We start from the raw sequence: 24,814 nt of genomic DNA on the forward strand, positions 1-24,814 counted from the left end.
GGTCGGGTATTACTGATTCCAGTAATGTCACTTACCGGTTTGTGTGTTGCTGTTTCAATAAAATCAGTGTTTTATCAGCAGAAGATTATCACTACACTAGCTGTTTTGTGTCACCTATTCTGTGTAGCTCCACCCACATCACTGATTGGCAGTGGCTTTCTGCCTGTGAACAGTGTACACGGATAGCTGCCAATCAGTGGTTTGGTTGCGGTTATACAGAGCTCGGCATTCAGAGGGATGGTAGATCTGCAGCAGAGAAAACTGGGATTATATCAAAACTGCAAAAAGCAGCTTAGTAAGTGGCACATGGCTGGAATCAGGGTCTCTGACCCTACATCATCCTACTCTCAGATTACATAGCAACAACCTGGTGATCGATTCCTTTTCCTCCAATGTTTTGTTCTGATGTCTCTCGCGTGATTCTTGTGCAGTACCCTTATGGCCTCTTTCATACGTCCGTGCAAAACACTAATGGTTTGCACAGTCTGTGGTGAAGGTGTGTATGTGTGCCTGAGTGCGTCTTTTACTTGTGCTATCCCTGTGACATCTGGATAACACTCGGACAGCATTATCTGCTATACTTACCTGTCTCCAGCGCTGCTGTTAGTTATGGGTCTGTGGTGACTGCAGTGAATATTCATGAGGGATAATGAGTGGGCCCGGAAGCAACAGCAGCTCCCAAGATAGGTAAGTATAAAAATTCTTTATTTTTATGTCACCTGTGTTTTCTCCGGTATTTGTCACACAAATCCCATCAATGTGCGCTTCGTGTGAGGCCTGTACTGCCGGAGAAAAACAAGTATGTTGCCTTGTGGAGCACACGGACAAATGGTCCATGTCAAAACACGGATGTGTGTGCAGACCCATTAAATGTAAGGGGTCTACGTGTGTCCGTGTCTACGATACGTGTGAAAACAGACGTCACACGTACCAGAGACACGGATGTATAAAGGAAGCTTTAAACAGTTACAAGGGCCGTCCACAAGATGGCCGCCTCTGCTTCCCTCATGAGCTGTTACTCGGTGGTGTCGGTGCCATCTACATCACTATGTGATAAGCCTGAACACTGAGGGCCCTGAATAATACGTCTCGCTTTAGGATGGTTTTGTACACGATAGTAATTTAAAAAAAAACAAAAAACTACAAAGCAGAGGTCTGGGAAGTAGCGAGGCATTAACATATATAATACATTGAAAAGTTGCAGAATAGTCTCATATATAATATATATATAACATTTATTAGCTGTAGTACCTGGCGTTGCTCGGAATAGTGACCAAGTGTCTCTGTCACTTGTGGTGCCCTGGACTAGCCAGGGGTCACAGAAAACAACAACACACACCCCCCCACCCTAGGCAGTTACAGCAGTCAGACAAAAACCCTTGTTGCCTCCCTCCAGGGGCTGATGTCCACACCAGGTGGGCGGAGCCAGGCGGTTGGCCCCGCCCATCGAGGAGTTCACAGTCCTGGAGGCGGGAAAAGGAGTCAGTGCAATTCAGGAGTTTGAAGTGAAGGGAGTTAAAGACTGACGTGTCTGGGTTGGAGCCCAGGCACCTACAGCAAGGTTGGCAGACGGTGGTGGCCGTCTGCAGGAGTGACAGATCTCCGCAGAACCGTAGGACCGGGGCTGGGCGGTGGCCCACCGGTACCGAACCGGGGACCGGAGTGAAGTTAAGCACACAGGCAGGGCCATCGGGCCCCGACCAGGCTTGGCGCCGCCGACAACGGTCAAATCCCGAGTGTGACCGGAACCCCAGGGGTTTCCTAGCAACCCAAGTCCCGTTAGAAGGCAACCGTCCGCACTGTGAGGATATACAGCCACCGCCCCAGGCTAGAGATCCAAGGGCCAGCGCCTGCGGGCAAAAGGGCTCCTACGGCACCTATACGCCGGGGAGCGGACTACCGTGTGGGAAACCATCGGAGTCAACACAGTACACAAAGGTGCAGGGAAAGACAGCCACCATCAGCCGTCCGGGGAGAGCACAACATTAGCACTGCAGCCGGCTGCGGGACCCGTCCATCCGGCCGTTTGGTTTACCAGAGACTCTGTCATTGATTATCTGAGTGAGTACACCAGTGCCGTCCGGCGCCGCGCTGTCCCTGCAACCCTGCACCTCACCAACCAAGTCTCCCTGTCACACCACCAGGCCCCGGGACCACCAACCCCTACCCACGGAGGGGGAGAACAACATCCCAGCTGCTCCCTGCCATCGCTCCCGGGATCCCCATCACCGGCAGCGGTGGTGCTTATCTTCACCACAACCCGTGGGTGGCGTCACGGACACTCTCTCCCCAAACCAATCGTTCCCCTTTCACTCACGGGCGAGGAGCGCCGCTCGAGTCCCTGGATCCGGCCCACCGCTCGAGCCACCGAGCAGCAGCAGCAGCGCCGGACCCGAGCGTTAGCGAGCCCAGAGCCCCGCCGCCCGCGACACACTCACGCTATCTCCCTCTCTCACTGTCTGTCTCCCTCTGTGTGTGTGCACATGCGTCTCTGTCTCCCGCTCCCTGTGTCTGTCTCCCTCTGTGTGTGTGCACATGCGTCTCTGTCTCCCGCTCCCTGTGTCTGTCTCCCTCTGTGTGTGTGTGTGTGTGTGTGGCTGTGTGTTTATCTCTCTCTGTGTCATCTCTCTCTCTCTGTCTCTCTCTGTTGTCTGTGACTCTGTCTGTGTGTGTGTCTCTCTCTCTGTCTCTGTGTATCTCTCTCTGTGACTCTGTGTGTGTGTGTGTCTCTCTCTCTCTCTGTTGTCTATGTCTCTGTCATTCTGTGTGTGTGTGTCTCTCTCTCTGTATCTCTCCCTGTGTGTCTGTCTCTCTCTTCCTGCGTCTCTGTGTGTCTCTCTGTGTGTGTGTCTCTCTGTCTGTGTCTCCCTCTCTGTTGTCTTTGTGTCTCTCTGTGTGTCTCTCTGTCATTCTGTGTGTGTGTCTCTCTCTGTGTCTCTCTCTCTGTGTCTCTCGTTGTGTTTCTTGCTCTCATTCTCTCTTTCTGTCACTCTGTGTCTGTCTCTGTTTCTGTGTTTCTCTCTGTCTCTGTGTATCGCTCTCTGTCATTTTCTCTGTCATCCTCTCTCTCTCTGTGTCATTCTGTGTCTCTCTGTGTCATTCTGTGTCTCTCTCTGTGTCTCTTTCTCTCTGTCATTCTCTCTCTCTCTGTCATTCTCTCTGTGTCTGTGTCTCTCTCTGTGTGTGTCTCTGTGTTTCCTTGTGTGTGTGTGTGTGTGTGTGTGTGTGTGTGTGTTGTGTGTGTGTCTCTCTCTCTCTCAAATCAATCATATCGGTTTTATTGGCAGGACCACAATACAATTAGTGTTGCCAAAGCAAGAAAAAGTCTGACAGAGGAGTGGGTTAGGGCTATGGGGATGGGGTGTCGGGGACACAATTTGGGGAATGATGGTCCATTTGGAGGTCTTTAGTACCCCTCAGCTTAAGACATGTGATGACATATTGGGCGGCGATCTGCACCATTGATTCCTCTTCCCCCAGTAGGATGCAGACTTTCCTCTCCTTGTGCATGGATGGACAGTCCAGGGTATGAGTGGTAAGCTTCTGGAAGTGGGAGGCCCTCACTGCTGAGTATTTGTCACAGTGCAGCAGGAAATGCGTCTCGTCCTCCAGAGCCCCCTGCTGGCAGTGCTGGCACAGTCTGTTCTCCCGCGGCTTGTATGTCTGTCGGTGCCGCCCTGTTTCCACCTCTAGGCTGTGGGCACTCAGTCTGTACAGGCTCAGGGTCTGCCTGTCTTTGGGGTGGCGTAACCTTTCCAGATACGGGGCCAGAGTGCAGTCCCTCCGCAGTGACCGGTAGATGGAGAGTTTCTGGGAGTTCTCTAATTCACTCTTCCAGTCCTCTATGTATTGCATCTTGCCGCTCTCTGAGATCTCTTTTATTTGGGCTTTTGTCAGGGTGTGTTGCTGACTGTGGCTGTACTGGCTGCCGGGGTTCCTGGCTTGCTCTGGGCTCCGGCTCAGCAGGGCTTTACAATTGTAGGAGCTGGGGTTGCTGTTCTGTGTGTGTGCCTGGTGTGATAGCGCCCTCTTGTGTATACTGAGCCATAAGGGGGATCGGCCCAGCTCTGCCCAACAGGCTATGTTTGAGGTGCTGCGATGGACTTGGAGGAGATATTTGCAGAACTCCAGATGGAAGTCTTCGGTTGGGCTGGAATCCCACTTTGTGTGGTCTGGGTAGGTCACTGGGCCCCATACCTCGCTGCCATACAGCAGTATAGGGGTGATGACGCTGTCGAATATCTTGAGCCAGACTCTCACCGGTGGTTTGAGGTGATATAGTTGTCTTCTGATGGCGCAGAAGGTTCTGCATGATTTCCCATTCAGGTTTTCTGCTGCTTGCTTGAGACTCCCGGTTTGGCTTAGCTCCAGACCGAGGTAGGTATAGCTGCTGGTCTTCTTCAGCGCGGCGCCATTTCGTGTGAGGCAGGGAGTGGAGGTTTCGTTATTATTCCTCTTCTGAAACACCATGACTTTGGTCTTTTGGTTGATGTGGAAAGCCCATGTGGTGCTGAATGTTTCTAGCACAACCAGGCTATCTTGGAGGCCGCTCTCGGTTGGGGAAAGCAGCAGGAGGTCATCTACGTACAGCAGGATCTTCACCTCGCGGTCCTGCAGGCTGAGACCTGGGGCAGAGGAGAATTCCAGGGCTGCGGCCAGTCCATTTATGTAGATATTGAATAGAGTTGGGCTCAGGCTGCGGCCCTGTCTTACCCCGCGGCTCTGCCGGATGAAGGCCGTCCTCTTTCCGTTCACCTTCACGCTGCAGCGGTTCTCAGTGAATGAGTTCTTGATCATGTCATAGGTTCTGCCACCTATTCCGCTCTAGAGGAGTTTAAGGAACAGGCCTGGGTGCCACACTGAGCAAAAGGCCTTCTTGAAGTCCACAAAACATGCAAATATTTTCCCGTTTTTTTGCCGTGGACGTGAGTCTTGATGAGGCTTTGCAGGGTGTAAATGTGGTCAGTGGTGGGATGGTTTGGCATGAACCCAGCTTGACTTCTGCTGAGGGTGTCTTCTCTATCTCTATTGCCCTCCCCCATCTCTCTCCCTCCCCCTCCCCCCCGTCTCTCTCTCCCTCCCCCCCTTCTCTCTCCCTCCCCCGTCTCTCTCTCTCCCCCTCGTCTCTCTCCTTCCCCGTCTCTCTCTCTCCCCCCGTCTCTCTCCTGCACCCCAATCTCTCTCTCTGTCCCCAATCTCTCTCCCTCCCCCGTCTCTCTTTCTCTCTCTCCCCCCTCTCTCCCTCCCCCATCTCTCTCTCCCCCTCCCCCGTCTCTCCCTCCCCCGTCACTCTCCCTCCCCCTAATCTCTCTCTCCGTCCCCAATCTCTCTCCCTCCCCGTCTCTCTTTCTCTCTCTCCCACCCCCCCGTCTCTCCCTCCCCCGTCTCTCTCTCCAATCCCACCATCTCTCTCCCTCCCTCCCGCGTCTCTCTTTTTCTCTCCCTCCTCCCGTCTCTCTCTCCCTCCCTCCCCCCGTCTCTCTCTCTCCCTCCCCAATCTCTCTCCCTCCCCCTTGTCTCTCTCTCTCCCGTCTCTCCCTCCCCCATCTCTCTCTCCCGCCCCCCCATCTATCTCTCCCTCCCCTCCCCAATCTCTCTCCCTCCCCGTCTCTCTTTTTCTCTCCCTCCTCCCGTCTCTCTCTCCCTCCCTCCCCCCGTCTCTCTCTCTCCCTCCCCAATCTCTCTCCCTCCCCCTCGTCTCTCTCTCTCCCGTCTCTCTCTCCCCCATCTCTCTCTCCCGGCCCCCCATCTATCTCTCCCTCCCCTCCCCAATCTCTCTCCCTCCCCGTCTCTCTTTTTCTCTCCCTCCCCCGTCTCTCTCTTCCTCCCGCCCCCCGTCTCTCTCTCTCCCTCCCCCGTCTCTCTCTCCCCGTCTCTCTTTTTCTCTTCCTCCCCCGTCTCTCTCTCTCCCTCCCTCCCCAATCTCTCTCCCTCCTCCCGTCTCTCTCTCTCCCTCCCCAATCTCTCTCCCTCCCCCGTCTCTCTTTCTCTCCCTCCCCCGTCTCTCTCTCTCCCTCCCCAATCTCTCTCCCTCTCCCCGTCTCCCTCTTTTTCTCTCCCTCCCCCGTCTCTCTCTCTCCCTCCCCCCGTCTCTCTTTCTCTCCCTCCCCCGTCTCTCTCTCTCCCTCCCCAATCTCTCCCCCTCTCCCTCTTTTTCTCTCCCTCCCTCCATCTCTCTCGCTTGTCTCTCTTGGACATATATACACATCTAATTGGGAATTTCTACACTGGATCTCTTCATGTGCCTTCATTTACCTCTAATTATGGGGCAGATTTATCAAAACTGTTTCAAAGAAATCCATAGCAACCAATCACAGCGCAGCTTTCATTTTACCAGAGCTGTTTCAACAGTGAGAGCTAAGCTGTGATTGGTTGCTAGGGCCAAGGAACCGTTTTGAGAATTGAGGCCTAGTGTTTCCCTGTAAGTATGGATATGTGCAGAATTTGCCTGCACAGCTGTATATGGAGATTATAAGGCTCTTTATAAAGAAGCCTCTGCTCCAGCTCCATACAGAGGTGTACTGTGGGTATGATGCTGTCACGCTCCCCGGCTCCCCTGCTAGGCTCCCCGGCTCCCCTGCCATGCTCTCCGGCCCCTCTGCCTTGCTTACCCGCTCCCGTGCCAGGCTTCCCGGTCCCCCGCTCCATAGCCTTCCTGTCCCATCGCCTGCGGTCCCCAGGCAGCCCGGTCCCCGCTCCCGGCGTCCATCGGCATCTCTGCCTCAGCCCGGCGTCCATCGGCATCTCTGCCTCAGCCCGGCTCTCCTGCTTCCTCCTCACCGCTCCCTCCTCTGGCTTCTGGCACCCGGGCCTCGCGCATGCGCATTAGGGCGCGCGGTCATTGACCCTCTCTTAAAGGGCCAGCACCGAGAAACAGGAAATTACATAGACAGGTACAGGGTATATTAAGAATCACTTTCCTGGTGGGCGGGGCCTGTTCTACGTGTTTAGCAAGCTAGTGTTCAGGTCCCCTATTGCTTTGCCTTGTGCTTTGCTTGCATTAACCCTGTCCTGTCTCGTAGAGCCTGTCCTGCCACGCCAGCCGCTCCGAACCACGCTCATTCCCGTACCCTGACGGTGACCTTGGCGGATGTTCCACCATCTCTGCAGCTCCGCCAGTCTCCACTCCCTGGCTCCGTCTGGTGACCCGTTCCATCGCTCAGCAAGTTCCGGATCCCGCCTGACCTTACCACCTGGCCTCGGACTCTGAGCCTCGTCACCCGGACCACCGTCCAGAACTCCGTCCACCTTTCCTGCTCACCTACGGACTATCCGGCTACCTATTGTGCTTCGGCTGCCGTGCACCCAGACCCTCTGGCGGGGTGACCTGCCTGGCTGCCTCCTCAAGAGAAACCGGTGTACGGCCCAGAGGTTCCACCACCCGGACGTTACAGATGCCTTCATTAAACAGTTACAAGGGCCGTCCACAAGATGGCCGCCTCTGCTTCCCTCATGAGCTCAGTTACTCGGTGGTGTCGGTGCCATCTACTTGCCAGTATGTGATAAGCCTGAATACTGAGTGCCCTGAATAATAAGTGTCTTTTTAGGACGGTTTCATGCACAATAGTTTTTCTTTAAAAATATATACCATATTATTATTTTTTTTCCTGCCTGATCGCACAATATAAAATACACTGCGCACAATGGGAGAAATGTGTGACGGCATTTTCCACATTCACTACAATAATTGTTTACAAAATGTGCGATATTTTGCTATTTTCCGAGGCTCTCACCATTCTGGCCCGGTTAGCCATGCAAATAAGTTGTAACCCCTTCACCACCAGGCGATTTTCTGCTTTTCATTTTTATTTTTTCATTTTCTTCTTCCAAGATCCAAAACTTGTTTATTTTTCCATCAACATAGCCGTATTTAAGTTTTATTTCTTTTTTTTCCTTCAGATTTTTTAAACCTTTTTTTTTCACTTTTTCCTGTTTTTACTAATCTCTTTAGGTGACTTGAAGCTGCGATATTCCGATAACTTCTGCCGTACAGAACAATGTATCAGCGCTGCTCTGGACTGCTGTAATGATCATCTCCTATGAACGCCGGCTTCAGAAGTGCTCCACACCGGTACGTGTTTACAGTCAGATCTCTGATTTTCCTGCTGCTGTTAGAGGTGGGCACTACCATGCTCGGGTGCTCAGTACTCGTAACTAGTGATGAGCGGGCACTACCATGCTCGGGTGCTCAGTGCTCGTAACTAGTGATGAGCGGGCACTACCATGCTCGGGTGCTCAGTACTCGTAATCTGGAAAGTGGATGATGGACAGGGGACTGGATCTGGAAAGTGGATGATGGACAGGGGACTGGATCTGGAAAGTGGATGATGGACAGGCGACTGGATCTGGAATGTGGATGATGGACAGGGACTGGATCTGGAACGTGGATGATGGACAGGGGACTGGATCTGGAACGTGGATGATGGACAGGGACTGGATCTGGAAAGTGGATGATGGACAGGGGACTGGATCTGGAACGTGGATGATGGACAGGGGACTGGATCTGTAACGTGGATGATGGACAGGGGACTGGATCTGGAACATGGATGATGGACAGGGGACTGGATCTGGAACGTGGATGATGGACAGGGGACTGGATCTGGAACGTGGATGATGGACAGGGGACTGGATCTGGAAAGTGGATGATGGACAGGGGACTGGATCTGGAACGTGGATGATGGACAGGGGACTGGATCTGGAACGTGGATGATGGACGGGGACTGGTCAGGAATACGATGGATCATTGATGTATCCTGGTCACTGTGTGATATAATAATCGCCGAGAAGAAAAACACTGAGACCGATTCTTGTTTTAAATTTATTTATTAGCATTAGGCAGTGAACCAAAAATTCTCATAATCAATAATAATAATACAAAGTTTAATTGTATTAAAATTGATCAAAAAGGGTTGTTCAGTATTAGAGAAGTATTTGGGAATTCCAGGCTCAACCATTAGAGAAGTATGGCTGACCTCTCCCCTTGTCTATAGGGTATATCTGAATTGCAGATCTGGACTTTTTAGGCTTTGTTCACACTTTGCGTATTTGGTGCGGATTTTACAACTGGATTGATAAAATTAAATCTGCAGTGTTTATGCGTGGAGAAAAAAAAGTCCTCCATATTTCATGCCCGGCCGGCAGATTACCTGCAAGATTTAAGGATCCACAGTGAAATGAATATGTAAAATCCGCTACAGAAATCGGCATGCTGTAAATAAAAAAATAAAAACAGCATAAAAAAAAGCTGATTTCCATATGGATTGTGCCCCACACAGACTGGAATGGGGGTGAGAGGAAGATAAACTCACCCACTTTCCTGGGGCGGAAAAATAAGTTGTGTGTAAAATCCGCATCAAACCTGCGAGGTGTGAACGCAGCCTAAAAGAGCGGAACTGCCCCAGATTACATAGAAGACAGCGATCTTTCTCCAATACTGATCGCCCCCTTTTGTTGTATGTCTTTGGAGTGTGGGAGGAAACCGGAGACCCCGGAGGAAACCCACGCAAACACGGGGAGAACATACAAACTCCTTGCAGATGTTGTCCGCAAAGCACCAGTGTAAATCACCACTGAGCCACCATGCCGCCCATACTGCCTGCCTGATGCCGCACATGCAATACAATTTACACTCCAGGAATATCGTCCTCACCTCTTAATGACTTTAGGACAAAAACAGAACAAATAAATATGGAAAAAAATCATCTCTACGAGAAAAAGGGTCAAAAATATCGCAGATGGATGATAAACGGAAAAACTGTGTCTGGTCATTGAGAGGTTAAGGCTCACAATGTACATAATATACAAAAATACAATTAACTACTACAATATACATAATATACAAATATACACTTAACTACTAATTAGGATAAGCCTCACAATATACATAATACACAATAAACTGCTAATGTCTGTAGTGAACCAGCTCTGTCCGTGTATGAGCGTCCTCGTCGTGTAACGTCCGTCTGTGTTCTGTAATGTGTAAGGTATGTTCACACTGTGTCTTTTTTTTTCCCGCCCCTAAAACCGTCGTATTTTTTTGCTTTTTCTTAGCGTCTTCCCGTTTTATCCATCGGATTAAAAAGAAGTACAAAAATGCTGATAAAAAGCAAAAAAAACGGAAAAAAAGGGATAAAATTTACACTGAAAGATTATCGTGAACAAGCGAGCGTTCGCTCACGACATCTTTGCTTGCACACTGGCGCCTGCCTGGATCAACAGACTCAGGTGGGATGTAATGGACAGACTACAGCCACTCAGTACTCGTAATCTGGAAAGTGGATGATGGACAGGGGACTGGATCTGGAAAGTGGATGATGGACAGGGGACTAGATCTGGAACGTGGATGATGGACAGGGGACTGGATCTGGAAAGTGGATGATGGACAGGGGACTAGATCTGGAAAGTGGATGATGGACAGGGGACTGGACCTGGAATGTGGATGATGGACAGGGGACTGGATCTGGAAAGTGGATGATGGACAGGGGATTGGACCTGGAATGTGGATGATGGACAGGGGACTGGATCTGGAACGTGGATGATGGACAGGGGACTGGATCTGGAAAGTGGAAGCAGGACCCCCAGAACCCTGAAACCCTTTATCCCCTATACAGGGATTTGGAATTACACAGGGCCCTGGAGATCACTATAGCAGAACAGGGACTCCTCTCCCATCACCATCCACGGCAGGAACACGGCGTGGCGATGGGAGCAGAAGTCGCTGGAGCGGACTCCGGTGGTGACGTAACAGCCCCTCATCAGAACAAGCGGAAACAACGCTGGTCCTGATGAATCGGGCCCCGCTACAAAAACTCCATATATATAATAAGCAATAGGATAAAAAATACACCCCGATGACGCCTTTTTCACTCGTTTTGTGTTTTGGGCCAAAAAATCCCCTTAAAAAGTTGTCAAAAAAAATTATTAAAAACGTTACTCAAAAACGGAAAAAGCGTCAACAAAGCGCTTCAGGAAATGAACAAAAAAAACGTTCAGACGCCGAAAAAAATGCCAGAAATAAGTGATCGTCCTGAAAAACGGATGATCACTTAACAGAAAAGACACAATGTAGTGTGTGATCCGTCTTGTGATCGTTTTGAGGCTTCAGATGGAGACTGTCACAAGAGCGGTATTTTCATTGACTTGTCCGCCCAATTCGTGGTCCCACTCACTAACTGGAACTGAAAACAGAGAATTTTTATTAGGAGACATGAAAAAATAATGTTATTAGCACCAAAACCCCTGAACGTGCCCTAAGAATACAGGCCCCTCCATACATACCTGCTGGTGTCGTCCTCATTGCTTTGTGAGTGTTATACAAATGGAAAGGTCCAGAACCAAATCGACGCTTCTGTAAGAAAAGATTACTTATATCAAAACAAGATCACAGATTCAGGGAAGAAAGAAGTGATGGGAGGAGAGAGATGGAGGAGGAACGATGGTACAACCGGGAGAGATGGAGGAGGAACGATGGTACAACCGGGAGAGATGGAGGAGGAACGATGGTACAACCGGGAGAGATGGAGGAGGAACGATGGTACAACCGGGAGAGATGGAGGAGGAACGATGGTACAACCGGGAGAGATGGAGGAGGAACGATGGTACAACCGGGAGAGATGGAGGAGGAACGATGGTACAACCGGGAGAGATGGAGGAGGAACGATGGTACAACCGGGAGAGATGGAGGAGGAACGATGGTACAACCGGGAGAGATGGAGGAGGAACGATGGTACAACCGGGAGAGATGGAGGAGGAATGATGGTACAACCGGGAGAGATGGAGGAGGAACGATGGTACAACCGGGAGAGATGGAGGAGGAACGATGGTACAACCGGGAGAGATGGAGGAGGAACGATGGTACAACCGGGAGAGATGGAGGAGGAACGATGGTACAACCGGGAGAGATGGAGGAGGAACGATGGTACAACCGGGAGAGATGGAGGAGGAACGATGGTACAACCGGGAGAGATGGAGGAGGAACGATGGTACAACCGGGAGAGATGGAGGAGGAACAATCGTACAACTGGAAGAATTGGAGGAGTAACGATGGTACAACTGGGAGAATTGGAGGAGGAACGATGGTACAACCGGGAGAGATGGAGGAGGAACAATTGTACAACTGAGAGAGATGGAGGAGGAACAATCGTACAACTGGAAGCATTGGAGGAGTAATGATGGGACAACTGGGAGAATTGGAGGAGGAACGATGGTACAAATGGGAGAAATACACACTACAAAGACATTGTACTTCCCCTGACATGTAACATACAGGACACATGTATATACAGATATACACTACAAAGACATTGTACTGCCCCTCACATGTAACATACAGGACATAATCCTAACCCTAGCCTTGCTTAAAAATTTCCAGATCATCACCGATCCTCCACCAAATTTCACAGTGGGTGCAAGACACTGTGGCTTGTACACCTCTCCAGTTCTCCGTCTAACCATTAGATGACCAGGTGGTGGACAAAGCTGAAAATTAGACTCATCAGGGAAGATTACCTTACTCTAGAAATTGGGCAGATTAAACTTTGCGAAGGACGTATTAATAAAGCCGCATACAAGGTTATCATGGACAAACAGCTGCTTCCTTCTGCTCAGGCAATGTTCCCCAACTCTGAGGATTGTTTTTTCCAGCAGGACAATGCGCCATGACACACAGCTAGGTCAATCAATGTGTGGATGAAGGACCACCACATCAAAACCCTGTCATGGCCAGCCCAATATCCAGACCTGAACCCCATTGAAAACCTCTGGAATGTAATCAAGACGAAGATGGATAGTCACAAGCCATCAAACAAAGAAGGATTGCTTACATTTTTACACCAGGAGTGGTATACGGTCACCCAAGAGCAGCGTGAAAGACTGGTGGAAAGCAGCCAAGACGCATGAAAGCTGTGATTATAAATCATGGTTATTCCACAAAATATTGATTTCTGAACTTTTCCTGAGGTAAAACATTATTAGTATTGTTGTTTCTTAATGATTATCAACTTTTTTGCCAGAGCTGTACAGTATGTGAGGATGGTGGGTGTGTCGCTGTGGTACATACCTTTTAGGGCACCTTTTAGGAGCCTTTTGGGAGCCTTTTAGGCTAGAGTCACACTAGCATATGGCATCCAATGCCTATCATCCGATACGATATGCCAGTGACCGAGGTCATGTGAGTGTGTACACATCTGGTGATCAGGTTTCTGCTGTAGATGAGCTCCCCCACAGGTAGCCTGTAATATGCACAGGACAGAATCCATGTGCAGGTTGATGCTTCTTACACACTCACATTGTGACTCTAACCTCACCACGAATCGCCTCCATCTTCGTCCTCTGTGTCCCTGTGAATGTGCAGATCTGACTGCGTGCGACGTTCTTATGGAACTAGGTCATTGTGATGTCATAGCATAGAACGTCTGGATCCTCGTGATGTCATAGAAGGCAGTGATGTCATCAGACCTTTTGATGCCACGTGGTCTTTTCATTTGATAGCAGTAAATAGGGAATAAAAGACAAGTAAAGAAATCTAGTTAAATATCTTCAAAATAAAGAAATATACCCCCTTATAAACAAACCATGAAATATCATCTAATATAAAAGAAAAATAGTGCACAAAGAACCAAAAACCAGATGACTCCGATGGCCTCCCCCCACTATGAACCCTCAGCCCCCACGTGTAAAGGAAAGGGTCAGAGACTAAGGTATCAGGAGGACCCCTAACAAACCCCCTCTCCAATGGCCTTCAATGGGGCAGGTACAAGCTCTGACAACCACTTACACTAGTATTGTGACCTTTATAATAAAAATACCAGCAAAAATAATAAAAGTGGTGTAACTTTAGATGTGAGGCTCAATAGAGAGTGGTTCTCAAAGTTACATCTAGAGTCATTCATTCTTTGTGGGACATTTACCCAATACCAGGGCCCATCAGCAGTGTCCATCCCTGCCGCCCTGTATTTTATATGTCACACCCCAGGACAGTTATGGAAACTAATACAACCTAACTAGAACCGGGGACCTTTTGGTTTCACATTTGGTTTTCAGAATTTGGGGAACCCCCTAATGGACACTAAACAGACCCCATTACACATTAAGGGATAAGTATTATTTTTTTTAAAGTCCATCATGTGACTAATACAGTTCACAACAAAACTGCCTACTATGTTGTCCTCTCCAAACTGTACCCCCCTCCTCACATTGTCCCCCTACACAGTATGATGGCTACCACAGCCGCCCATATAGTATATCCACAACAGCCCCCTAATATACACTATGATGTCCACCACAGCCCCCCCCATGTAGTACGATATCCACCACAGTCTCCAAATATATAGTATGGTAACCACCACAGCCCCCCATATATACAATGATGTCCTCCACCATTCCCTATATACAGTATAATGCCCACGACAGCACCACACAGTATAATATCCACTACAGCCACTTAGTATATAATATGATGTCCACCACAGCCCCATATACAATATGGTCACCACAGCCGCATATAGAGTATAATGTCCCCCATAGATCTTTATATAGTATGGTCAGCATATCCCAAAATTTAAGGTCAATAACAGTCGTTAATAAAGTATGGTCCCCTACAGCCCCCTATACAGTATTGTCACCGCAGTCCCCGTTACAGTATGAAGTTTCCACAGCACCCAGTATATTATCCTATGTAGTATGCTTTCCCCACAGCTCCCAGTATAATGTCCCCTACATATCCTATGTAGTATTCTATCCCCACAGCCCCCCAGTATAATGTCCCCTACATATCCTATGTAGTATGCTTTCCCCACAGCTCCCAGTATAATGTCCCCTACATATCCTATGTAGTATGTTATCCACACAGCTCCCCAGTATAATGTCCTCCACATATCCTATGTAGTATTCTATCCCCACAGCCCCCAGTATAATGTCCCCTACATGTCCTATGTAGTATGCTATCCCCACAGCTCCCAGTATAATGTCCCCTACATGTCCTATGTAGTATGCTATCCCCACAGCCCCCAGTATAATATCCCCCACATATCCTATGTAGTATGCTTTCCCCACAGCTCCCAGTATAATGTCCCCTACATATCCTATGTAGTATGCTATCCCCACAGTCCCCAGTATAATGTCCCCTACATGTCCTATGTAGTATGCTATCCCCACAGCTCCCAGTATAATGTCCCCTACATGTCCTATGTAGTATGCTATCCCCACAGCCCCCAGTATAATATCCCCCACATATCCTATGTAGTATGCTTTCCCCACAGCTCCCAGTATAATGTCCCCTACATATCCTATGTAGTATGCTATCCCTTTAGCCCCAGTATAATGTCCCCTACATATCCTATGTAGTATGCTATCCCCACAGCCCCCAGTATAATGTCCCCTACATATCCTATGTAGTATTCTATCCCCACAGCCCCCCAGTATAATGTCCCCTACATATCCTATGTAGTATGCTATCCACACAGGGCCCAGTATAATGTCCCCTACATATCCTATGTAGTATTCTATCCCCACAGCCTCCAATATAATGTCCTCCACATATCCTATGTAGAATGCTATCCCGACAGCCCTCAGCATAATATCCCCCACATATCCTATGTAGTATGCTATCCCCACAGCCTCCAGTATAATGTCCTCCACATATCCTATGTAGAATGCTATCCCGACAGCCCTCAGTATAATATCCCCCACATATCCTATGTAGTATGCTATCCCGACAGCCCCCAGTATAATGTCCCCTACATATCCTATGTAGTATTCTATCCCCACAGCCCCCCAGTATAATGTCCCCTACATATCCTATGTAGTATGCTATCCACACAGCCCCCAGTATAATGTTCCCTACATATCCTATGTAGTACTCTATCCCCACAGCCCCCCAGTATAATATCCCCCACATATCCTATGTAGTATTCTATCCCGACAGCCTCCAGTATAATGTCCCCTACATATCCTATGTAGTATGCTATCCACACAGGGCCCAGTATAATGTTCCCTACATATCCTATGTAGTACTCTATCCCCACTGCCTCCAATATAATGTCCTCCACGTATCCTATGTAGTATGCTATCCCGACAGCCCTCAGTATAATATCCCCCACATATCCTGTTAGGGTGAACTCTTAACCAGAGATCACTAGTTGCCTACTGCCTGGCCGAATTGATATGGGCCAAGTGCATGCATAAAAGAATCCACACCAGACACAATCGGATATGAAGTCTCTTCTTGGTCACAGTAAAGATGGCACCAAACAGACAGAGGAGACTCATGCGTCCTCTGATATAGGCTAGAGGCGTACACAAGTTCAGATATGCCCATTTAGTGGGACAGTTCATGGGCTAGCGAATGGGGAGATCCGTGTTGCTGTTGATGGGCAGGTCTGACTCCAGTGGATGAAACCATGATGATGGGAGGGACGTCATTTAGTGGATTCATGCTGATGGTTTGGTCTGTGATGTCTTCTAGCTTGATCAGGGGTCTTCCCTTATATGGTGGTCTTCTTTCATCTGGACATTCCTTGCATTCCAAGCAAGGTGTGGATAACAGGAAATGGCGGCCATCTTTACATCTGTGTCATGTGTATGATCTGAAACCTGAAAACTGTAAGGCAAATCGACATATTTCCCACAATCCCTTGTCAAGAGGTTAATTAAGTATTTGATAAAAAGGTCCTCCTCAACAGTCCCCCCTAAATACTTTATTAACCTTCTGACCCTACTCCTAACCCATCAGTCTCCAATACCTGGCTGCAACTCTTTTCTTTTTGCTGCCCGCTATACGAGCAATGCTAAGCCTTTGCCCCCATTGGTACAGACTTCGATTGGAGCCTGATGTACTCGCCCTGCTCTGACTGCCTAGCTGGGGACTGTGAAAGACTGAAGGGGGCCTAGCTGCTCTATATCTACAGAATAGCTGACCTCCTGAGCTAGGAAAGTGGGGGCTGACGATTCTACTCCTTTCTCGATCATCTTCCTTATACAGGGAAAAACACAACAAACAACAATAGCTACAACAATTAAGACAACAAGGATCACTATGCCTATCTGAGCTAGCCATCTCTGCCATCCCTTCATCCATGAGAAGTATTGGTCCCAGGGATCCTCTACACCTGAATTCCTTTTTAATTCTTTTTGTAGAGAAGCTAGCTTTTTTATGGCTACCGTAACCTTCCCAGTGGGACCTGTATTATCTGTAATGTAGGTACAACACGCGGACTTCACCATTTTACAAACACCTCCTTTCTCTGCCAGTATCATGTCAAGGGCCATCCTGTTTTGAAAGGCCATTATTGATGTGGGGCCTAGCTGATCTGCCAAACCTTGAAGAGATTCTCTAGTGTAATTGACAAATCTTTGTTGGTTATAATAGATGTAATTGATCCAGTCTACGTTTTTATTTATGGTCACTAGAGGTAGTATGAATGACTCAAAACCTGCTTTGACTTGATCCCTGGCTTTAAATTCTTCTGGTACCCCCATTGGGACTCCTATAGCATCAATATAAACATGGGGGTCAAAACTGCCTTTGGGTTCGGGATTTGTCTCTCTTTTTGTTCTGTGTAGCTCTTCTGACGTTAGGGCTGCCTCTCCTTCTGCTGCTATGTAGAAGGGCATTATGGCTTTGGCTAGTGTGCATTCCCCCATCCATTCACCTTCTAAATGAGTTCTGATCTTCATGTCCCCACATATCCAGAACACATCAGAAATGGACTGGGTCTGGTTGACCAGGTCCTCTCGGGTGGCATTACTATATCTGCTGCAATATCCCTCTGTGAAATTACCCACAAATGTGTTCCCCTCAGTGCTAGTATAACAGATGTATTTTCCTGGATATATGGTGATGCCTTGACCTGGGTTGGGTGTGTCTTTGACTATGGGGTACTTCTTTTTCCAGTTTTCACAATTTAATTCACTAAGGGATTTGTTAGTGAACAGACTCAGGAAACATTTTTCCACATCTGGGGGAAGATCTAGAGGGACAGATCCTAGGTGGGGTCTCGCCCCTGCACAGACAAAGCAATAAGACTTATTATATTGATTGGCGGTATATTTCATCCACTTCAACCATAAGTTGGTCTCAGTGTACCCTGTTTTAACGGCAAGGATATCTTCAAATGTGGGGTTTGCAATGGCCATCATTTTATTAAGTTTTTGAATACGGAACATTAGGGAGTTTGAATGTGTATTTCTATCTTTTGTCGACATTTCTCTTATGTCCGCTAATCTGAACACCCCTAGATGGGCACAACTAGCACACCCACCATATACATATGTGCCCAGTAGATAGGTGCCATGATCGCCAGGTTGAGGGTTCTCCAGATTAAGGACTAGTGGATTACATTGGCCAATGGTATCACAGGGCTTGATGACTTTTGTACGGGAGAGTGTCATCCTGTTGAGTAGAGGTTTGCCATGGGAGTCTAGTTTATTTAGGGCTGTCTTCAGTCTATACACCCAATCTTCACCAGTGTTCCACCCGACTGCCCTCCATGAACCACATGTTTGTCCCCAACCATCACCTGTAACACATATATATTGTTGTCCTGATCTTAATTGTGCTGGTTGACTCATTGAGGAAGGTGAGGAAGCCCATTGAGTGTCACACTGTACTACATCACAATAATCGAATTTAAAAGAAGCAACATGTGTAGTGGTGTTATACCAGAACGTAATCACCCCCCCTGCTTGGGTGATCGCGGCCTGTTGTGCTCCTACAAAGGAGTGTAGAACTGTGTAACACATAAGGTAAAAGATATGCGGCATTATGCAGAAGGCTCTGATGGAGGCGTGAACTTCTTGCAGTGGGAGGCGTGTATCCACGATGGTCTTCCTTCAAGTTTGACAGAAGTGGGAGTAGTCAGGAGCACTTGGTAGGGACCTTCAAATCTCGGTTCCAGGGATGTCTTTCTGGTGAACTTCTTTACCAGCACGTAGTCACCAGGTTGGAAACTATGGACACCTTCACTGGAATCTGGATCTGGAATGGATGATAAAACTCGTGCATGTGTTATTGACAATTCTTTAGCAAGGGCAACAACATAATTCACAAGAGTATCACTTCCTAAAGCTAGCTGTTGTGGGAAGTATTGACCCAGCCTTGGAGGCCCCCCAAAAAGAATCTCGTATGGTGTGAGTTTAGTGGAACCCTTTGGAGTGTTTCTGACTGAATATAAGGCAATAGGCAAAATGTCTGTCCAGGGAAGTTTGACTTCCTGACTAGCTTTCAGGATTTTGTTTTTCAGGGTACCATTAAGTCTTTCTACTTTTCCACTGCTCTGAGGGTGATATGGGGTATGTAGACCCAAATCCGCTCCTACAAACGTCCATAGCTCCTTCGTCAATACTGCCGTGAATGCAGGTCCTTGGTCGCTCTCAATTACCTCTGGGACCCCATATCTGCATACTAACTCAGTTATCAGTCTCTTAACAGTCACCCTGGCAGTCATATTGGTTACCGGATAGGCTTCGGGCCATCCTGAGAACATGTCAGTCACTACCAGTACATACTCATACTTCCCTACTTTTGGCATTTGAATATGATCAATTTGAATTCTTTGGAAAGGATAGAGTGGTTTGGCCAAATGTTTTTGAGTAACTTTTTGGGGTGGTGCTGGATTGCATTTTGCACACCGCCAATAATGTTAGGGTGAACTCTTAACCAGAGATCACTAGTTGCCTACTGCCTGGCCGAATTGATATGGGCCAAGTGCATGCATAAAAGAATCCACACCAGACACAGTCGGATATGAAGTCTCTTCTTGGTCACAGTAAAGATGGCACCAAACAGACAGAGGAGACTCATGTGTCCTCTGATATAGGCTAGGGGCGTACACAAGTTCAGATATGCCCATTTAGTGGGACAGTTCATGGGCTAGCGAATGGGGAGATCCGTGTTGCTGTTGATGGGCAGGTCTGACTCCAGTGGATGAAACCATGATGATGGGAGGGACGTCATTTAGTGGATCCATGCTGATGGTTTGGTCTGTGATGTCTTCTAGCTTGATCAGGGGTCTTGGGGTCTTCCCTTATATGGTGGTCTTCTTTCATCTGGACATTCCTTGCATTCCAAGCAAGGTGTGGATAACAGGAAATGGCGGCCATCTTTATATCTGTGTCATGTGTATGATCTGAAACCTGAAAACTGTAAGGCAAATCGACATATTTCCCACAATCCCTTGTCAAGAGGTTAATTAAGTATTTGATAAAAAAGGTCCTCCTCAACAATCCTATGTAGTATGCTATCCCGACAGCCCCCAGTATAATGTCCCCTACATATCCTATGTAGTATGCTATCCCCACAGTCCCCAGTATAATGTCCCCCACATATCCTATGTAGTATGCTATCCCCACAGCCCCCAGTATAATGTCCCCTACAAATCCTATGTAGTATTCTATCCCCACAGCCCCCCAGTATAATGTCCCCTACATATCCTATGTAGTATTCTATCCCCACAGCCCCCCAGTATAATGTCCCCTACATATCCTATGTAGTATTCTATCCCCACAGCCCCCCAGTATAATGTCCCCTACATATCCTATGTAGTATGCTATCCACACAGGGCCCAGTATAATGTCTCCTACATATCCTATGTAGTATTCTATCCCCACAGCCCCCCAGTATAATGTCCCCTACATATCCTATGTAGTATGCTATCCACACAGCCCCCAGTATAATGTTCCCTACATATCCTATGTAGTACTCTATCCCCACAGCCCCCAGTATAATATCCCCCACATATCCTATGTAGTATTCTATCCCAACAGCCTCCAGTATAATGTCCCCTACATATCCTATGTAGTCTGCTATCCACACAGGGCCCAGTATAATGTTCCCTACATATCCTATGTAGTACTCTATCCCCACAGCCTCCAATATAATGTCCTCCACGTATCCTATGTAGAATGCTATCACGACAGCCCCCAGTATAATATCCCTCACATATCCTTTCTAGTATTCTATCTCCACAGCTCCCAGTATAATGTCCCACACATATCCTATGTAGTATGTTATCCCCACAACCACCAGTATAATGTCCTCCACATATCCTATGTAGTATGCTATCCCGACAGCCCCCAGTATAATGTCCCCCACATATCCTATGTAGTATGCTATCCCGACAGCCCCCAGTATAATATCCCTCACATATCCTTTCTAGTATTATATCCTCACAGCTCCCAGTATAATATCCCCACATATCCTATGTAGTATGCTATCCCCACAGCCCCCAGTATAATATCCCCCACATATCCTTTCTAGTATTCTATCCCCACAGCTCCCAGTATAATGTCCCACACATATCCTATGTAGTATGTTATCCCCACAGTCTCCCATATAATATGGTCTCGTTACAGGAATTAGAATTAATATTGTTGTAAAAAAATGACGATATGGGGCTGATAAGAGACATCGCTGGATGAGAGCTATGACAGGGGTGTTAATATACAGGGTGGGCTAGGGGGTTTGTTTATATGTAAAATCATCCCTAAAACCCATCCTACATTCATGATATATGTGAGACTCATGAAAAAGTAGAGTCCCTGTGGGTGGAGATAAAAGGAGAGAGAAAGAATAATAAAATACTGATAGGGGCATGTTATAAAGAAGGAAGGCATGGACGCTGGGCCGTACAGGCTCTCTGCTCCTTCACCACAGAGAGTCAGTGTGTGTATAGCTCGGCGGTGTGTGCGACACTTATTGGTTCCTTCAGGCTGATGTCTATCACCCGCTGCCTGTCCCCATCGTAGATGAAGTAGTGAAACACGTGACACTGGAGTTCTCTTGGCAAACCAAACTTTAACAGTTTATTCCTTTCACTGCATTGATAGACATGGCCTGAACTTCTCATGGTCTTGCTGATACTGCATATTGGGGTACTCTCTCTCCACCTATCCCCGCTAACTTGGATCTTGTCTGTATTGTCCCCACAGCCAGCCCCTCTTGTAATGTCCCCACAGACAGCCCCTCTTCTAATGTCCCCACAGACAGCCCCTCTTGTAATGTCCCCACAGCCAGCCCCTCTTGTTATGTCCCCACAGACAGCCCCTTTTGTAATGTCCCCACAGCCAGCCCCTCTGTAATGTTCCCACAGACAGCCCCTCTGTAAATGTGGCGCCCTGGACAAGCCAGGGGCCACAGAGAACAACACCAACACACCCCACACTCCCGGTCAGGCACACCAAAGTCAGACACAAAACCCTTGTTGCCTTCCTCCAGGGGCTGATGATCACACCAGGGGGTGGGCCAGGCGGTTGGCCCCGCCCACCGAGGAGTTCACAGTCCTGGAGGCGGGAAAAGAAACAGTTGAGTTAGGGAAGTGAAAGTGGAAGGAGGAAAGTGGCAGTTAAGCAGCCTGAAGTTGGTCCGGGTGTGTGGCCCGGACGGATCAGCAAGGTTGGCAGACGGTGGTGACCGTCTGCAGGAGTGGCCTATCGGAGTTTACCGTAAGGACCGTGGACGGGCGGTGGCCCGGCGGTACCGGACCGGTACGCAAAGAGAAGCCAGCACCATCTGGCAGGGGCTTACGGACCCCGGCAAAGCTAGGAGTCGCCGTGAATTTGCCAAATCCGTCAGCGAAGGGAACCTTCTGGGTTTCCCAGCAGCCAAGTCCCGACAGAAGGCAACCGTCCAACCGAGAGAGGGAAACACAGTCACCGCCAAGGCTATAGTTCCCAGGGCCAGAGCCTGCGCGCAAAAGGGTCTCCTCCAGCCCATATCCAAGCTGGGGAGCGGATTACCGGTGGGAACCCATTGGAACCGTTTACAGTACGTAGGTGCAGGGAAAGGCAGTCACCATCAACCTGCCGGGAGAAACAACACCGCAGCCGTCTGTGGGACCCGTCCATCCAGCCGTGTGTTTTACCGAGAACTGTGTCCTCATCATTGGCTGAGTGAGTACCACCATGCCGTGCGGCACAGCGCTGCCCCCGCGACCCTGCACCTCACCAGGCCCTGTAACCCGCCTGCCATCCTAATCTACCCCATCACCGGACCCCGGGACAACCAACCCCCTACCCACGGAGGGGAGAACTAACATCAAAGCTGCTCCCTGTAACCGCTCCCGGGATCCCCGTCCAGAACAGCGGTGGTGTCACCAATCTCACCACAACCGTGGGTGGCGTTACGGACAATATCAAATCCTCACAATCAAATCCCCCCCTTTTCACTCACGGGCGAGGAGCGCCGCTCGAGTCCCTGGGATCCGGCCCACCGCTCGAGCCACCACCGAGCAGCAGCAGCCGCAGTAGCAGCGGCCGAACCCGAGCAGTGGGAGAGCGCAGCGTCCCCTCCTCCGCCCGCGACATAATGTTCCCACAGACAGCTCCTCTGTAATGTTCCCACAGCCAGCCCCTCTTGTAATGTTCCCACACCCAGCCCCTCTTGTAATGTCCCCACAACCAGCCCCTCTTGTAATGTCCCCACAACCAGCCCCTCTTGTAATGTCCCCACAACCAGCCCCTCTTGTAATGTCCCCACAACCAGCCCCTCTGTAATGTCCCCACAGACAGCCCCTCTTGTAATGTCCCCACAGACAGCCCCTCTTGTAATGTCCCCACAGCCAGCCTGTCTTGTAATGTCCCCTCGGCCAGCCCGTCTTGTAATGTCCCCACAGCCAGCCCGTCTTGTAATGTCCCCTCAGCCAGCCCCTCTTGTAATGTGCCCACAGCCAACCCCTCTTGTAATGTCCCCACAGCCAGCCCCTCTTGTAATGTCCCCACAGGCAGCCCCTCTTGTAATGTCTCCACAGGCAGCCCCTGTTGTAATGTTCCACAGCCAGCTCCTCTTGTAATGTCCCCACCGACAGCCCGTCTTGTAATGTCCCCTCGGCCAGCCCGTCTTGTAATGTCCCCTCAGCCAGCCCCTCTTGTAATGTGCCCACAGCCAACCCCTCTTGTAATGTCCCTACAGCCAGCCCCTCTTGTAATGTCTCCACAGCCAGCCCCTGTTGTAATGTTCCACAGTCAGCTCCTCTTGTAATGTCCCCACAGACAGCCCCTCTGTAATGTCCCCACAGCAGCCCCTCTTTAATGTCCCTACAGATAGACCCTCTTGTAATGTCCCCACAGCCAGCCCTTCTTGTAATGTCCCCACAGCCAGCCCCTCTTGTAATGTCCCCTCGGCCAGCCCCTCTTGTAATGTCCCCACAGACTGTCCCTCTTGTAATGTCCCCACAGCAACCCCTCTTGTGACGTCTCTACAGCCAGCCCCTCTTGTAATGTCCCCACAGCCAGCCCTTCTTGTGATAGCCCTGTAAATCTCTCTTGTAATGTCCCCTCAGCCAGCCCCGGATTCATTACTATACCATAAAATGTATGGATTATGTCCAAAACATCATCATACCAAAATGGGCCAATGGTATGTGTAGCACCCACGGGGCAAGGGGTCAAGTGTTACTCTTCGCCGGGCCAGTGATATCAGGTCTGGGGATGTCACGGGTGGCCCTGCCCGGCTTCGTGGCCCCGAGGCGTACAATAAAAAGGGAAGGATGATGGTGGATGAGATGATGGGAATAGTTTGTCTCGTGACGCCACCTATGGTATGCAACCAGAGATTAGCCACCGCTGCAGGTGATGTCCTCCGGGGTTGGTTGATGGTGTCGCAGCAAGGATGTTTCTGCTCCCCACAGGTGGAGCGGGCCCCAGGGAGGAGGATGAGGCTTGTAGTGATGGCTAGCGCCGAAGTGCGGGGCGCCAGCAATAAGAGGCTGAGTCAGCTGCTGCGGGTCCAGGTATCTTGGTCCAGGTATGTTTACTCACAGTTCCAATGGAGCTTCAGGGTACCGGTCTCTGCCGTGATGGGCCCCAGCCGATCCCGGATCCT

The 24,814-nt window shown here is 49.2% G+C and overlaps 1 protein-coding gene and 1 long non-coding RNA gene across 2 annotated transcripts in view; one reads left to right on the plus strand and one right to left on the minus strand.

Moving 5' to 3' along the window:
• Nucleotides 1–7,986: 7,986 nt before the first annotated feature.
• LOC142254212 (conserved oligomeric Golgi complex subunit 8-like) overlaps nucleotides 7,987–24,814 on the plus strand; it is an 84,766-nt gene continuing 67,938 nt past the window's right edge. The window contains exon 1 of the mRNA XM_075325192.1: nucleotides 7,987–8,071. The gene's annotated coding sequence lies outside the window, so the exon portion shown is untranslated. The remainder of the gene's footprint in view (nucleotides 8,072–24,814) is intronic.
• On the minus strand, nucleotides 8,835–13,388 carry LOC142254211 (uncharacterized). Its single transcript, XR_012727208.1, has 3 exons — nucleotides 13,058–13,388; nucleotides 11,278–11,347; nucleotides 8,835–11,177 (listed from the first exon to the last, which is right to left on the minus strand). It is a non-coding gene; the product is annotated as an uncharacterized LOC142254211 (long non-coding RNA).

The sequence above is a fragment of the Anomaloglossus baeobatrachus genome, chromosome 10, assembly GCF_048569485.1.
Source record: "Anomaloglossus baeobatrachus isolate aAnoBae1 chromosome 10, aAnoBae1.hap1, whole genome shotgun sequence".
NCBI lineage: Eukaryota > Metazoa > Chordata > Amphibia > Anura > Aromobatidae > Anomaloglossus > Anomaloglossus baeobatrachus.